General features: G+C 47.7%; 1 protein-coding gene across 3 annotated transcripts in view; it reads right to left on the bottom strand.

The window, feature by feature from the left end:
* The window catches only part of ELMOD1 (ELMO domain containing 1), a 296,287-nt gene that overhangs the window by 139,821 nt on the left and 142,285 nt on the right, over window positions 1-14,181 (bottom strand). Inside the window, exon 2 of one of the 3 annotated variants that reach the window (XM_063951583.1) lies at window positions 2,560-2,627. The exons of the other annotated variants lie outside the window; for them this stretch is intronic. The gene's annotated coding sequence lies outside the window, so the exon portion shown is untranslated. The remainder of the gene's footprint in view (window positions 1-2,559; window positions 2,628-14,181) is intronic. 3 annotated transcript variants of the gene reach the window in all.

Here is a 14,181-nt window from a genome sequence, read left to right as displayed (position 1 = left end):
CTAAAGGATTCAAATACAAATATCATACGTGTATATATATGTGCATACTGTATATAAAGTTTCGAGAAAGAACCGATGATATTTGAAAAAGGGGTTTAGTTTGAATCCTTTTGGTAATCTGGAGAAAATGGAACCTTATTTGTAAGGAATACAGCAGGACGCCACTTATCCGGGATTACAAAAGACAGCAGTGTGCACATAAAGTAGTTAGTTAGGAAGAGAATATGTAATTTGGAATACTTTATATTACTGTTACGCACACTTTAAAATGTCTTTCTAATATGGAATAGAAATTTTACAATTAAATCTTCCTGTAAGAATAATTAAGTAGGAAGATAAAAATTATAAAGTATGAATCAGTTAGGATGGAATTTTCTTTAACTTGTATTACGGAAAAGAAGATTAGCAAAGATCAGGGGGGATTTATTGGTTGCTACTGTATGTGCAAATTGTCCACTTTACAATGGTGGTCATTCCGAGTTGATCGCTCGCTAGCACTTTTTAGCAGCCGTGCAAACGCTATGCCGCCTCCCACTGGGAGTGTATTTTAGCTTAGCAGAAGTGCGAACGAAAGGATCGCAGAGCGGCTACAAAGTTTTTTTGTGCAGTTTTAGAGTAGCTCAAAACCTACTCAGCACTTGCGATCACTTCAGACTGTTCAGTTCCTGTTTTGACGTCACAAACACGCCCAGCCACGCCTGCGTTTTTCCTGGTACGCCTGCGTTTTTTCGAACACTTCCTGAAAACGGTCAGTTGACACCAAAAAACGCCCTCTTCCTGTCAATCACTCTGAGGCATCCAGTGCGACTGAAAAGCATCGCTAGACCTTGTGTAAAATGACATCGTTCGTTGTAATAGTACATTGCGCCGCATGCGCAGAAGTGCCATTTTTTGGCCTAATCGCTGCACAGCGAACGAATGCAGCTAGCGATCAACTCGGAATGACCACCAATATCTATCTCCAAGGGGTATATTTACTAACAGTCGTTTTTGGTTCTATTTAAAATCGACCAGAATAGAACCAACATCCCCACAAATTCAACTACAGTAGCTCATTTACTAAAAGTCGATTTTGAGTTCCTTTTAAAAATTGCTTTGTGATGTGAGCCCTATTTTGAAGTTCTAAAAGTGTTTTCATAAAAAATCAACATAAAAGTGATAACATTGATCAAAAATCGATCTAAAGTCGACCCAAAATAGACAAAAAACATTTCTATTGGTCAAAACAGGTCACATGCACTGTATTACCCACAAACACCTTCATTCCTGGCCTAATTTGCATTTTTACTTTTTTTTTTTTAAATCATTGCTGTGCCTTTCAATGTCATGAGTTATGCAGCCAGAGTGCCCCACATGCTTCTCTACCGTGTTTTTTCCATCATATTAAGGTTTCAGACAATTCTACATGAGAAAAAAAATAAAAAATCAAATAGAACTATTGCTGGTGGCTCTATTGAAAATTATGATTTTGGGTTGATTTTAGGTTGATTTTTAAATTGACTATTATTAAATATGGGTTAGGAATTGAACTCTATGTTAAAGTATAGAAGGTTCTATTATAGTTCAATTTGAGTATAAAGTTCTATATGGGTCGATTTTGACTTTAGTAAATAGTTACATTCAAAATTGACTGAAAATCGACTGAAACACACAATCGACGGTTAGTAGATATACCCCCAAGGCTTGATACATCTCCTCTCAGGTCTGACTGCTTGTAATAATCACTGCTCATAGGGAGGCCAATCCGGACCTTTTTTTCAATACTGGGTATCGCGATTGAAAAATATAAACAGAATGAGACTGCGCTTCTCACTTTCCAAAGTGTGAAGCGCAGTCTCATTCTGTTTATATTGTTCTTTTCGTGGAGGGGATTGGGATCATCCCTTCGAGATCAGCTGCTCTCACTTTGGTGAGTGATAGCGCCAGGTGCAATTTTGTATTTTACTTTTCATTTTTTGGGGATGAAAAATGGTCAATCCCGGGATTCCCGGGATTGGGTTGAAGATTTTAAAATTTAAATCTACAGTGATTTCCCCCCTCCCCCGAACCTACCCGGTCCACCGCTGCCCACACAAATACCATCCTAGACAGGAGGGTTCACTGGCACAGGCTGCGGACGGCGATGTGCGGTCCGTGCGGGGCGGGCGGCTAGCATCAGACTGCGCAACGTGACCTCTGACATCATGTCACGCTGTACAGTACGCACAGCTGGGGGCTGGAGGAACCTGGGAGGAGGGAGCCAGGCAGCGTCTAAGCTTGCTAGAGAGGTTCAACGCTGCCGGGCACAGAAAAACAACAGTGGACTGGCTATTCCCAAAATCGCCGGGATTGGAAATTCCAATACCAGGATTGAACCCCGGCCAATTTTTGCCTTAAATCCCAGGATCCCGCCGATCCTGGGATTGGCCACAATACTGCTCAGATCTATCACTACAAATGCAATAAGTAACACATACTGTACACACTTACAAAACACAGGAACAATCTGTAAGCGGCTTAGCATTGGAATACTAGTTGTTAGTGACAGGAACAGGAGAGGGTCTTACTACCTACAGTTACCTGTAAGTTATTGAACTTTTTCTCTTGGTCTATAGTTGTTTGCATCAAAAATGCATGGATTCAGCACTCTATGGAAAGAAACCATAATGTAATCATGCTTTATTTATTCTATACTATAATGTTTGGTATGCTATGTTAGATGAACACGTTTATCAAGCCTTGGAAAGTGATAAACAGCGAGGTGATAAGTTACCAGCCAATCACCTCTTAACTGCTATGTTGCAGGCTGGGTTTGAAAAATGACAGTTAGGAGCTGATTGGCTGCTACTCTATCACCGTGCTAATTATCACTCTCCAAGGTTTGATACATCTGGGCCTCAGGGTGTTTTGTTTGAAGTCTGTGACCAATGAGAGAACACTCTGCGCATTAATCTAACTTCATGAGCTGCCACTGGTCCCTCCATTCATACCGTAGCTCATGTTTGTTTGTTTTTTTAGTAGTACTGTACCCCAATAATAGTAGCAATAAAGCCAATACACATTATTATTTTAAGTCATTTAAAGGTCTCTCCATATGAAAATACTGCATTATAACTGAGTTTATACCATGTATCAAGGCAACTGTATTACTAAAACAATGCAAGTTTTCTTTCTTGTGTGTTCACTGAACGCTGAACATTGAATGCAGAACACTTCAGAGCCACCTGCTGCAAATGTTCCGAAAATTGTTACTCACAAGGGGAATTCAGAGAGAATATAAAAGTTCAAATCCTGAATGTAATCTAAGCAAATCCGTGTATTTACATGCTGTGCAAACATTGAAGTCTAACAACGTGATTTTTGCAAATAATTGAATATTTAGAAAGGAAACACACACAATCAGACAAGAACAAAAAGCACACAACAAAACCTCAGTGTGCGCAATTCTTACTAGTTCTGACATGAAAATGTATTTATTGTTACGCTTTTGTGAGGAGGTTCTCTGTATTGAATCCTCTAATATGACCTTTGACAGGAAACGACTTCATCATTATTCCACACTTAACAAGTATGCTCCATGTTGTTTAAATGAGAACTGTGTAATCATCGTTATTAATTGCATACCAATCAACTATCCCTAGGGACTGTGGGGATATGTGTCACGCTCACTGCCGCGTGAAGTTCTGCGCGCAGTAAAACGTCCTGGTGGTTTTAAAGTTGACCTTGAACTTCAGTAAGGTTACATACATCTAAGGCACAGTTTCTCAAACTCGGTCCTCAGGACCCCACACGGTTCATGTTTTGCAGGTCACCTGTACATTTTTTAAATACACAGTGCAGCTGCTGGGAGACATGGAAAATGTGAACCGTGTGGGGTCCTGAGGACCGAGTTTGAGAACCACTGATCTAAGGTGATGCGATACATTCAATATTCAGGCCGTCGGGATCGGGAAACAAGGAACATTAGGATTAGGCTGCAGGGGGAGCGAGGTTAGGCTGCAGACAGGGGTGTTAGGGTTACAGTAGGTACCACCGGGTTGTTGGGGTTTAGGTACTAAGGGGGGAGGATTAGGTTTAGGAACTTACCGGGGAGGTAAGGGTTAGGCTGTGGTCACGAAGGGTTAGGGTTAAGGGGTTAGGGGGTGAGTTAGAATGCATAACTCCCCCCTGACGGAATCTTCATCATAGGGTTGACAGCGTCGGAATTCTGAGCGCCGGCATCCTGTGCGCCAGGATATTCTACCCAACCCAATGTGACAAGTCCTTGACTGCAGCATATGTCCACACACTCTTTGCCAAGGTGAGTCTGGTTTGCAAATGTCAAGTGCTGGAAAGGATAGCAATAGTAATGACACTATCACAATATATTTTTATATCTAAATAATGTCCATATACAGAGTCTTCACAGAAATGAAATACTTTTTCAGGCTAAATTGCAGTTTTTTGTGCATTTTGGGAATCTGCATCTTTTTTTCTGACTCAAGAGGCTCTGCAACCAGTGGCAGAGACAGGGACTGTAATGGGTGTGGAATTGCAGGAAGTGGGCATGAATGTGACTGCAATGTGCAGGCGAAACAAAAGTACAGTAAGGGCGTGGCATGGGTGTGTATTTACAAATGGTGACTAACATGACTGTCATAAAAACGCAACCTCACAAAGGCATAGTAAAATTTATAATTGGTGCACAGTGTGCGGTGCAGCAAATGGAGGGTCCAAACCACAGTCCCTGAGCCCAGAGTACTTATCGTGTACCGGCAAGCCGGACCCTCCTCATCCACGGTGCCATCTTCCCAGTGCAAGTGCAGGAAAATGGTGAAAGCGAAGACTCATTGTGCAGATGATGCAACAGCGGAGGAGGGACCCACTTGCCGGCACAGTGTAATATACAGGGCTGGACGGGCTCCGTGGCACATGGGAACCCCTCAAGCTTTAATACAGAGGCCTGAAGTGATCTGATTAGTGTCAGTTCAGACCCTGATGTAGATGTAAATATTGATAATGATGACTGCAAAGCTGCTAATTATGACAGCGTCTGATTGCTCACAAGTGTGACAAACACACTAATTTAATTAAAGTTAGTAAAGCACCAGGAGCAATGTGTAAAGGTAATTCTACACTGCACAAACTCAGAGGATATGGGTCATTAGGTCGACCACACTTAGGTCGACAGTCATTAGGTCGACAACTATTGGTCAACATGCATTATGCCAACATGGTCACTAGGTCGACATGGAAAAAGGTTGAAATGCGTTTATCACATTTTTTTCTCTCTTTCATTTTTTGGACTTTTTCATACTTGACGATCCACATGGACTACAATTGGGAATGGTAACCTTGCCCGAAGCATGGCGAGCGAAGCGTGCCATGTGAGGGGACACGGTGCACTAACTGGGGTTCCCCGTCACTTTCCAAAGAACACGACACCCAAAAAAAAATAAAAAACGCATGTCGACCTCTTTCCATGTCGACCTAGTGAACATGTCGACCTAATGCATGTCAATCAATAGTGGTCAACCTAATGACTGTCGACCTAAGTGTGGTCAGCCTAACGACCCATACCCTTTCAGAGATTGCAGTTGCAATCCAGCCAGATACAAGAGAGATTTGCAGCTCATGTTCTGCAGATGTGGCCGACTCAAGGGCTGCACACACGTACCGATGTGTAAAGAGATGTGTGCTGAGCGATCCAGCACTCAACGCTCAGAACACATCTCTCCCCCGCTCCGCACACAGCGCGCGGGGGCGGGGGGGGGGGGGGGAGGAGAAAGCTCACATCACCCAGTGAAGTGAAGGTTAAGTGAGCAATCTAACTAGATGTGTGCTTAATTTCTAAGCAATCTAGTGAGATTGCTTAGATATTAAGCATACATCTCTTCTTGTGTATGCCCCTTCAGTATAGGCTGCAAAGATGTGATGTTTTGAAGAAAGAAAAAAAACAAACACAAATTGAGATTAAGGGGTGTATTTAATTGCTGTCGGAAGCTGCCGTTTTGTCGGAAAGACGGCAGCTTCCGTCAGATTTCCGGTCAGAAGGGGTTCTGACCTATTCAATATAGGATGTTTTTTCTGACAAGTCGGGAATTCCCGACTTGTTGAAAAACACGTAGATCGGCAGAAAAGCGCTGATCCACGTGCTTCTGTCAGAAATGGGGCCAAATCCGACAGGTTTTGGCCCCATTTCCGACAATTTCAATCCGACTGTTAAAAAAGTCGGACTGAGGTGAGGAGACAGGGGAGCGGGACGAGAGAGGGAGGGAGTGCTTACAGGCGGGGGCAGCTGGAGCCGAGGTCAGTGGAATACACGGCTCCTCTCTGACGTCTCCCCGACCAGGCACCTCTCTCCCAGCAGCGCTCCCCGGCCGGCACTGAGTGGCTCCTTCCAGCAGCTCCATGTGAGCTCACACACGGGGAGGTGCTGACAGCAACAGCACAGATGGGAGGGAACGGCCAAATTCGACAGTCGGATTTGGCCATTCATTGAATAGCCTTTGTCGGATCCTTTCTGACAAATGCATGTCGGAATGCAGAGGCAGAACTCTGGGAGGCAACAGAGTCATCTGCCGCCGGGCTCCTGCTCTGAAGGGGGGCAACCCTCCTCCCATTCTGTGACACCACTGAATTAAGTTAATTGATAGCTGCCGCTGTCTTTTCAGTGGCCGACTTCCACACTGGTCCCTGCACCTTACAAATCACACCCTGTTTTATTATACTGTAGATACATATTTTACAAGTATCACACCCAGGATTAGAAACCACAACCTATTACACTGGTAGCAGACACCTTACTGATGAAACTATTTGCTCCTGTATAGGAAATATGAGAATTTTAACTATATGAAGATACTTCTCTGACAATTACACGTAACTTCATATAGTTAGAATTATCATGCTTCCTCTACAGGAGCAAATAACTCCATCAGTAAAGTGACTGCTGTTAGTGTAACAGGTCATGGGTTCTAATCCTGGGTATGACTGCAGTGGCGGATCCAGGGGGGGGGGGGCACCCAGGCACATGCCCCCCCTGTCATTTAGGATCACTATAGCTGCAAGGAACGCTATGGTGTACACGCCGGCAGGAGGCCCAGCAGGGCTACACTAGCAGCGCGTTACGTCCGTCTCTCCCCGCAGCAGCAAGATCAGGAGGCGGTCACTGTGGAGACAGGACACTGCTGGGCAGCGCTATAGTTACCGGCATCACACCCGTCAGCTCCCTGTGCCGGGCACACCCTGCTGTTACTGCTGCCGGGACGGCCGGATTCAGCTTCCCCGCTCCCGGGGATTGTTCCTGGAGTTATCGCCGCCCCCCCCCCCCCCCCGCTCTTTGCTGCACGGTCACTCCCCGCTCACATCCTCCCAGTCTGTGGCTGCTGCACACGGGGAGCCGGGGTGACTGCTTGCCACATGCCGGCCACTGGAGTCCGGGGCATGACAGGAGGCTGCGGCAATGGCCAATGTCAGGGTAGCTCTGCGGGTGCGACCGCTCTGCAAACGGTGAGTGCCGGGAACAGGAGGACCAGCAGTACATGTACATGCCACTTACCTACATGCTACATGCCACTACTGCCCTACATGCCAAGTGCCACTTACTACTGCCCTACATGCCACTTACCTATATGCTGCATGCCACTTACTACTGCTTTACATGCCGTTTACCACTTACCTACATGCTACATGCCACTTACCACATCCCTACATGCCACTTATCGCTATACCTGCCAACTTTTTGCAACATATCTACATGACACTTACCACTTCCCTAAAGGGTACATGACGACACACTTGCATACTAAATAATATTTATCACATACTTACTGTACATGCTACATGACACTTACCACATCCCTACAGGGTACATGAGCGGGGCCTTATCACATACCCACATCAATGGTAGTGCATATACTAATTTGTATCCGCTGTTCTTCTATCAGGACACCTACAGTGCAGTAGGTTTTGTGGCACTACATTGCATTTACAAAGGAGCAGAAGTGTATACAGGTAGAGGGGAGGAGTTGGGCACATTTGGGTACAGTGAAGGTGTTTATTGATGCACATATTGTGGGTCCCTTTTTATTAGAAATTTGCTCAGACTGGATCTTTGGTAATATGGGGAGAAATGTCACAGGGGAGGGGGGATCTTCTGTGCTTGGGGAAGATGCTCTATCTGGGGGTAGGGGGGGGGGGGTCTTCTGTCCTTTGAGGTATATAATGGTGTTAGAGAAGCTGTGATGTGATGTAGTGCATTGAAGTGGGGGAGTGCTGTGAGGTAGGCATTGATGGGCGGGTAGGGGTGCTCTGCCCAGTCCTGGTTACAGACTCTCTCACCCTGTCACCCACAACATCTGCCCCACAGATACTCACCCCGTCCCCCACCAGACCAGTCCCCGCACACTCAACCCGTCCCCCACCACACCTGTCCCTGTCCCCCACCACACCTTTCCCTGTCCCCCACCAAACCTGTCATTGCACACTCACCCTGTCACCCCCCAGACTTGTACTCCATACCCCCAGCGTGATGAAACAAGGTTGTGGCTTGTGAGTACGGAATTCCCTGTGAGGCCACACCCACCATCCCAGGAGTTCGCACAAAGACCAACCCCCCCCACCCCATGCCCGCCCGCCTGCCTTTCCCTATCGTGGTGCCCCCCCTGTCATTTTGTTCTGGATCCGCCTCTGTATGACTGCTAAGAAATGTGTGATTTAAAATAAAAGACAATTAAATGTATAAATACAGTATATAATTTTTTTTCAGAACACTCCATACACACACACAAACACACACACACACACACACACACACACACACACACACACACACACACACACACTTATCTTAATATAGAAAATAGGGGGGGCACCAATAATTATCTTGCCTCCGGGCGGATGTGACGAACTTACGCCACTGTCGGAATGGTTACGACTTTAATTAAATATACCCCTAAGTTTTAGACTGTCTCTGAATAAGGCTCTTAGGGGGTTATTCAGGTTTGTTAGCAAAGCAAAAAAGCACACAACTAGGCAATACCATGCTGCACTGCAGGTGGGGCAGATATAACATGTACAGGGAGATTTAGATTTGGGTGGGTTATATTGTTTCTGTGCAGGGTAAATAAACCTCCTAATGATACTCTGTGGACCCCTTCATTCAAAGTAAAGCATTCATTACCTCTAATACCAAGAAATAATGACACGGAGACTTGAATTTGGCAGAAAAATTGCTAGCTATTTATTGTACCCTAACCATTATCAAACCTGTAAATTGAAAATTTTGTTAACATGCCGATTCAGCCGGCATATGGTGGCAGAAAAAAGCACGGCTCTATTGAACTGACGCTAACCTTAAAAACATTAAAATTCAAAACTATCCTAATTTAAATACAAACTATAAAATCGGTAATAGGTGCCCAACTCAACCCCCACGGTGACTACCCACCCTGATGGGTGGCTGCCGCTGCCCCCGGACGGGTGGTCGAGCGGCCTTAAAAGTCGATGGAGGTGAGTGCACCTAAACCACACCAAACTGTAAATCACTACAGCTAACAAGACAAACTACAACCTGCCGTTCTTTTCCGCCAATAAAATAGCCAACGATAAAACCAGCCAACAATTCAACGCCAAGGCACTCCGTGCCAGAACCTCTACCAACAGGGCGGAAGGGCGGGAAGGCAATTCAGCAGCAAGAGAGACCAAGCTGGCCTAGCATTCCCTATATATATTAACCCTCCCCCTTTTCCAAAGGCTGTACTTTCCTCGCAGCTAGGTCCACCCCTCACAGGATGTTTAACTCTTTCCATTCCTATGCAGTCATTTCTCTCTCCTAAACCTCCTAATGATACTCTGTGGACCCCTTCTTTCAAAGTAAAGCATTCATTACCTCTAATACCAAGAAATAATGACACGGAGACTTGAATTTGGCAGAAAAATTGCTAGCTATTTATTGTACCCTAACCATTAGCAAACCTGTAAATTGAAAATTTTGTTAACATGCCGATTCAGCCGGCATATGGTGGCAGAAAAAAGAAGGGCTCTATTGAACTGACGCTAACCTTAAAAACGTTAAAATTCAAAACTATCCTAATTTAAATACAAACTATAAAATCGGTAATAGGTGCCCAACTCAACTCACACGGTGACTACCCACCCTGATGGGTGCCTGCCGCTGCCCCCGGACGAGTGGTCGAGCGGCCTTAAAAGTCGATGGAGGTGAGTGCACCTAAACCACACCAAACTGTAAATCACTACAGCTAACAAGACAAACTACAACCTGCCGTTCTTTTCCGCCAACAGCGAAAGACTCCTCCCCAGAGTCTTCGCACCGCCACCATAAACTCAACCTAACTCCTGCAACACTAGAAACAGATCCTCCAGGAAAAGCATCATCCCCTCATTGGACAGATGCACACCATCAGGCCGAAAAAGGTGACTGTCTCGGAACCGAATCCTAGGGTGGCGAACCACTTTGCCTCCGTGGGACAACACCCACTTCGCCACCGCCCCATTCACCTTCTGCCTGGCCTCGTCAATCAGGCGACCGTCCGCCACACCTCGCCAACTCAACCTTGGCACCATCATTGAGAACACCAAGACACAATTGGTCCATGCTGCGGCCATACTGGCCAGATCCTTTATCATGGCCCACCGCAGCTCCAAAGATGTCCTCTTCCCCAGGTCGTTGCCACCTAAATGGACAACCAGCACCCTAGGGACTCCATGCTCGCTGGCCTGACTGACTAGTCTACTCTTCAGATCTTTCCACATCATCCCCCGCCAACCAAGCCAACGAACACCATGAGCCCTAGGAAACATCTGTGCCCCCTCCGAGGCCAAAAACCTGGCTGCCCAATACACAGAAGAGTGGCCAACCACCAAGATAGCCAAGTCATCTTCTACCCAACCTGAAGAGAAGGAAAGGGGTAAAAATTGGTTACTAAGTATCTATAGCAGTGTTATTAAACGCATTAACCTGAAGGATCTGCCAAAAGAAAAAATTGGGTTTTCGTTTATTGCAGAAGTCACGGCCTAGCCGATCTGCACAAGCTTCCAGCCAATTTGAAGCAGAACATGAACACACAATGGGAAGATCAAAATTAAAATAAGAAAATAAACGGTGTAGGGTGGGGGGGTATAAAATGGGAAAAACATGTAAGAACTCAGCTGGAGGTGAAAGCGTAAAAACCTGCTGAGGGACTTTGATTAGAACTGATCAGCCGAATTGTGGATTAGAATTCAGTCCGTCAAGTCAGGCAAAAAATCGCAAAAGAACTCCAGACCCCCGCTGCCAGCAGCGGCGAGTGGCTAATCCCTGAGTAGGATAAAACGGGGAGACAAACAGACGCACAACACAAGAACGTACTGAACTGTAACAACATGACTTATAACAACTACAACTAAGCAAAACCCCATGCAAGCAAACAGCTCATGCAACGGGGCGAATATATCATCTGTAACTTGACGACTTCCATCGCCCCACCGCCTGGATTTCAGCCACGGAAAACCCTGCCGACGCAGCCGACGTCGCAGCCCCGATGCGGAAAGAATGCGTCCCGAAAGCAGCGGGTGGAAGGCCCAAGCTCGCCAGACAGCGACCCAGCATCCAACGAAACTGATATTTTCGTCACTGGCAGACCGTCATAATGAAGCAACCACGACCCCCGACCATCGGGCCGTACTGCCGCATATTGAACTGCCAACCTCACTGGGCAAATGCTCTCCTCGAATGCCGGAACCAAGGTGACCCATCGACCTCTACCTACTTGGTCCGTCTTAGAGCGACGCAATCTGCACAGCAAGGACCTCTCACCCACCACCACGTCCTCGAGAAGCATGCGCGAATCTGCTCGCTTAGAAGGCGCCACCAGCTCTGAAACCCGAAAGGCACCGTGATAAGCCATTGAGAACGCCAAACTGAACAGCAGCGACCCTCCAGTCCGGCCCGATCACCTGCCAGACATAACCGGGACATTGAAAACCTTGCTCATTGGCCTCGGGTGCCAACAAACAAAACCTCTCCCACTGACCTCGTGACAATGCGTCGGCAATTCCGTTCTCCAGCCCAAGCACATGCTGCGCGCGGAACCACACATTCCTATGCAAGCATGTCAACAGCAACTGCCCCAGCACCCTCAGGACAACCAGCGACTTCGCCCTTTGGTTATTTATCGCATGCACCACGCCCAGATTGTCACATCTAAACAAGATGCTGCGATGCGCCAGACGATCGCCCCAAACCTCCAGCGCCACCATAATGGGGAAAAGCTCCAGCAGCAAAAGGTCCTTAGTTAAACCCTCGTGATGCCATTCCGCCGGCCACGAGGCCGCGCACCAAGATCCCTCCAGATAGCAACCGAACCCAGAGGAACCCGCCGCGTCGGTAAACAGCTGCAGCCCAGCGCTGTCGACTGTTGGGGCTTGCCATATACACACCCCATTGAAGTCCTCCAGGAACGAGGCCCATACGGCCAAATCCCTCTGAATCTCGAAGGACAAGCGCACGAAATGATGCGGTCTGGCACACCCCGCAGTCGCCCTTTCCAGCTTCCGGCAAAAAACCCTGCCCATCGGGATTACCCAACAAGCAAAGTTCAAAATGCCCAGCAAGGACTGCGCCTGCCGCAGAGTGACTTTGCGCGACCTTTCCGAACCGGCAGATAGCCTCGCGGAGCTTTGCAACCTTGTCCGGAGGCAGTCGACACGATCCCGCCACCGTGTCGATTTCTATCCCCAAAAATGACAAACAGGAGACCGGCCCCTCTGTTTTATCCTCGGCCACGGGAACGCCGAAGTGAAAAAACAGAGCTCGGATGCTGAACAGCAAGTCGCCGCACCGTGGTGAATTTGCCGGACCCACACACAGGAAGTCATCGAGGTAATGGGCGACCCCGTGACCCCCTGACGAAGACTCCACGCACCAATGCAGGAATGTGCTAAACCGTTCGAAAAACGAGCAGGACACGGAACATCCCATCGGCAAACACTTGTCGTTGAAATACTCCGATCCAATCCGAAAACCCATAAAACGGAATGAGTCCGGATGCAACGGCAGCAATCGAAATGCGGATTCCACATCTATCTTAGCCATAAGGGCCCCAGGCCCGTAACTACGGACCAGCTCTAGCGCCTCGTCAAACGCCTGATACACCACCGAGCAATGAGCCGGCGGTATCGCGACGTTGACCGACGACCCCGACGGGTAAGAAAGATGTTGAATGAGCCTTAAAGCACCTGGAGTCTTCTTGGGAACCACCCCCACTGGGGAGATGACCAAGTCATCCACCGGGGGTGAGTTAAACGGTCCCTCCATCCTACCCAGCCTAACCTCCTTATCCACTTTCTCCAGCAGAACCAACGGCAAGGCACGAGCAGACTGGAGATTCCGTTGGGCCCGGACCGAAACCTTGCTCGCAACAGGCAAGCGAAAACCAAAACGAAAACCGTAAAACAAAAACTGCGCGTCCGCCCTATTAGGATACCACTCCAACCACTTGCCCATTGTATCCAAATTAATTGGCGTTGGAGCTCTGCGGAGCGCTCCCGCTTGCGCCAGGTCTTGGGTAATTTTGCTTACCCCGGGCACCCTGGCGACTGCCTTTAAAGCAGGTAGAGGCTGGGTGGGAGCCGCCACATTGCAAGCACAAATGTCGAAACCGACACTGCTTGCCGAAGGAACAGGACGCATTGTTAAACGCGAAGCACTTCCCTTTTGCGATGGCCTGCCCCCCTCTGCGGACGGCCGACCTACCTGTCTTGCCCGATCCACCGTCCGCACCGGTCCCATGGGCGGACGACCCTGCGCGGTGCCCGTCCGCCCCCGGAATCCGGGGCTCCCTAGCCTGTTGAAAAGCCCGGGTGACTTGGAGCCAGACTTCGACGTCCTTGCAACCGAAGTCTATCACCTGTAGGCAGTCCTGCTTTTCCCGGAATTTCTCGTCGTACATCCGCCATTTGATGCCCAACGATGTGCGCTGCATGTCGTGGATTAAATGCAGGTATCTAATGACGTTCATATGCTCGTCCGGCCTATCTTCCAGGTAACAAGCCGCGAAGACACAAAAACCGGCCAGCCAGTTATCGAAGGTACGGAAAGCCTCGGCCCCGATGCCCTTCTTTGCTGACGCCGACTTATAGTCCTTTTTTGCGTCCTTCGTCAAGACGAACATATCAACGTAATCCCCCCTGCATATCTTCCTACGGCATCTGTCCCTCAGT

This window comes from Pseudophryne corroboree, chromosome 2 (genome assembly GCF_028390025.1).
Source record: "Pseudophryne corroboree isolate aPseCor3 chromosome 2, aPseCor3.hap2, whole genome shotgun sequence".
Taxonomy (NCBI): Eukaryota; Metazoa; Chordata; class Amphibia; order Anura; family Myobatrachidae; genus Pseudophryne; species Pseudophryne corroboree.
This window is presented reverse-complemented; position numbering and strand designations above follow the sequence as displayed.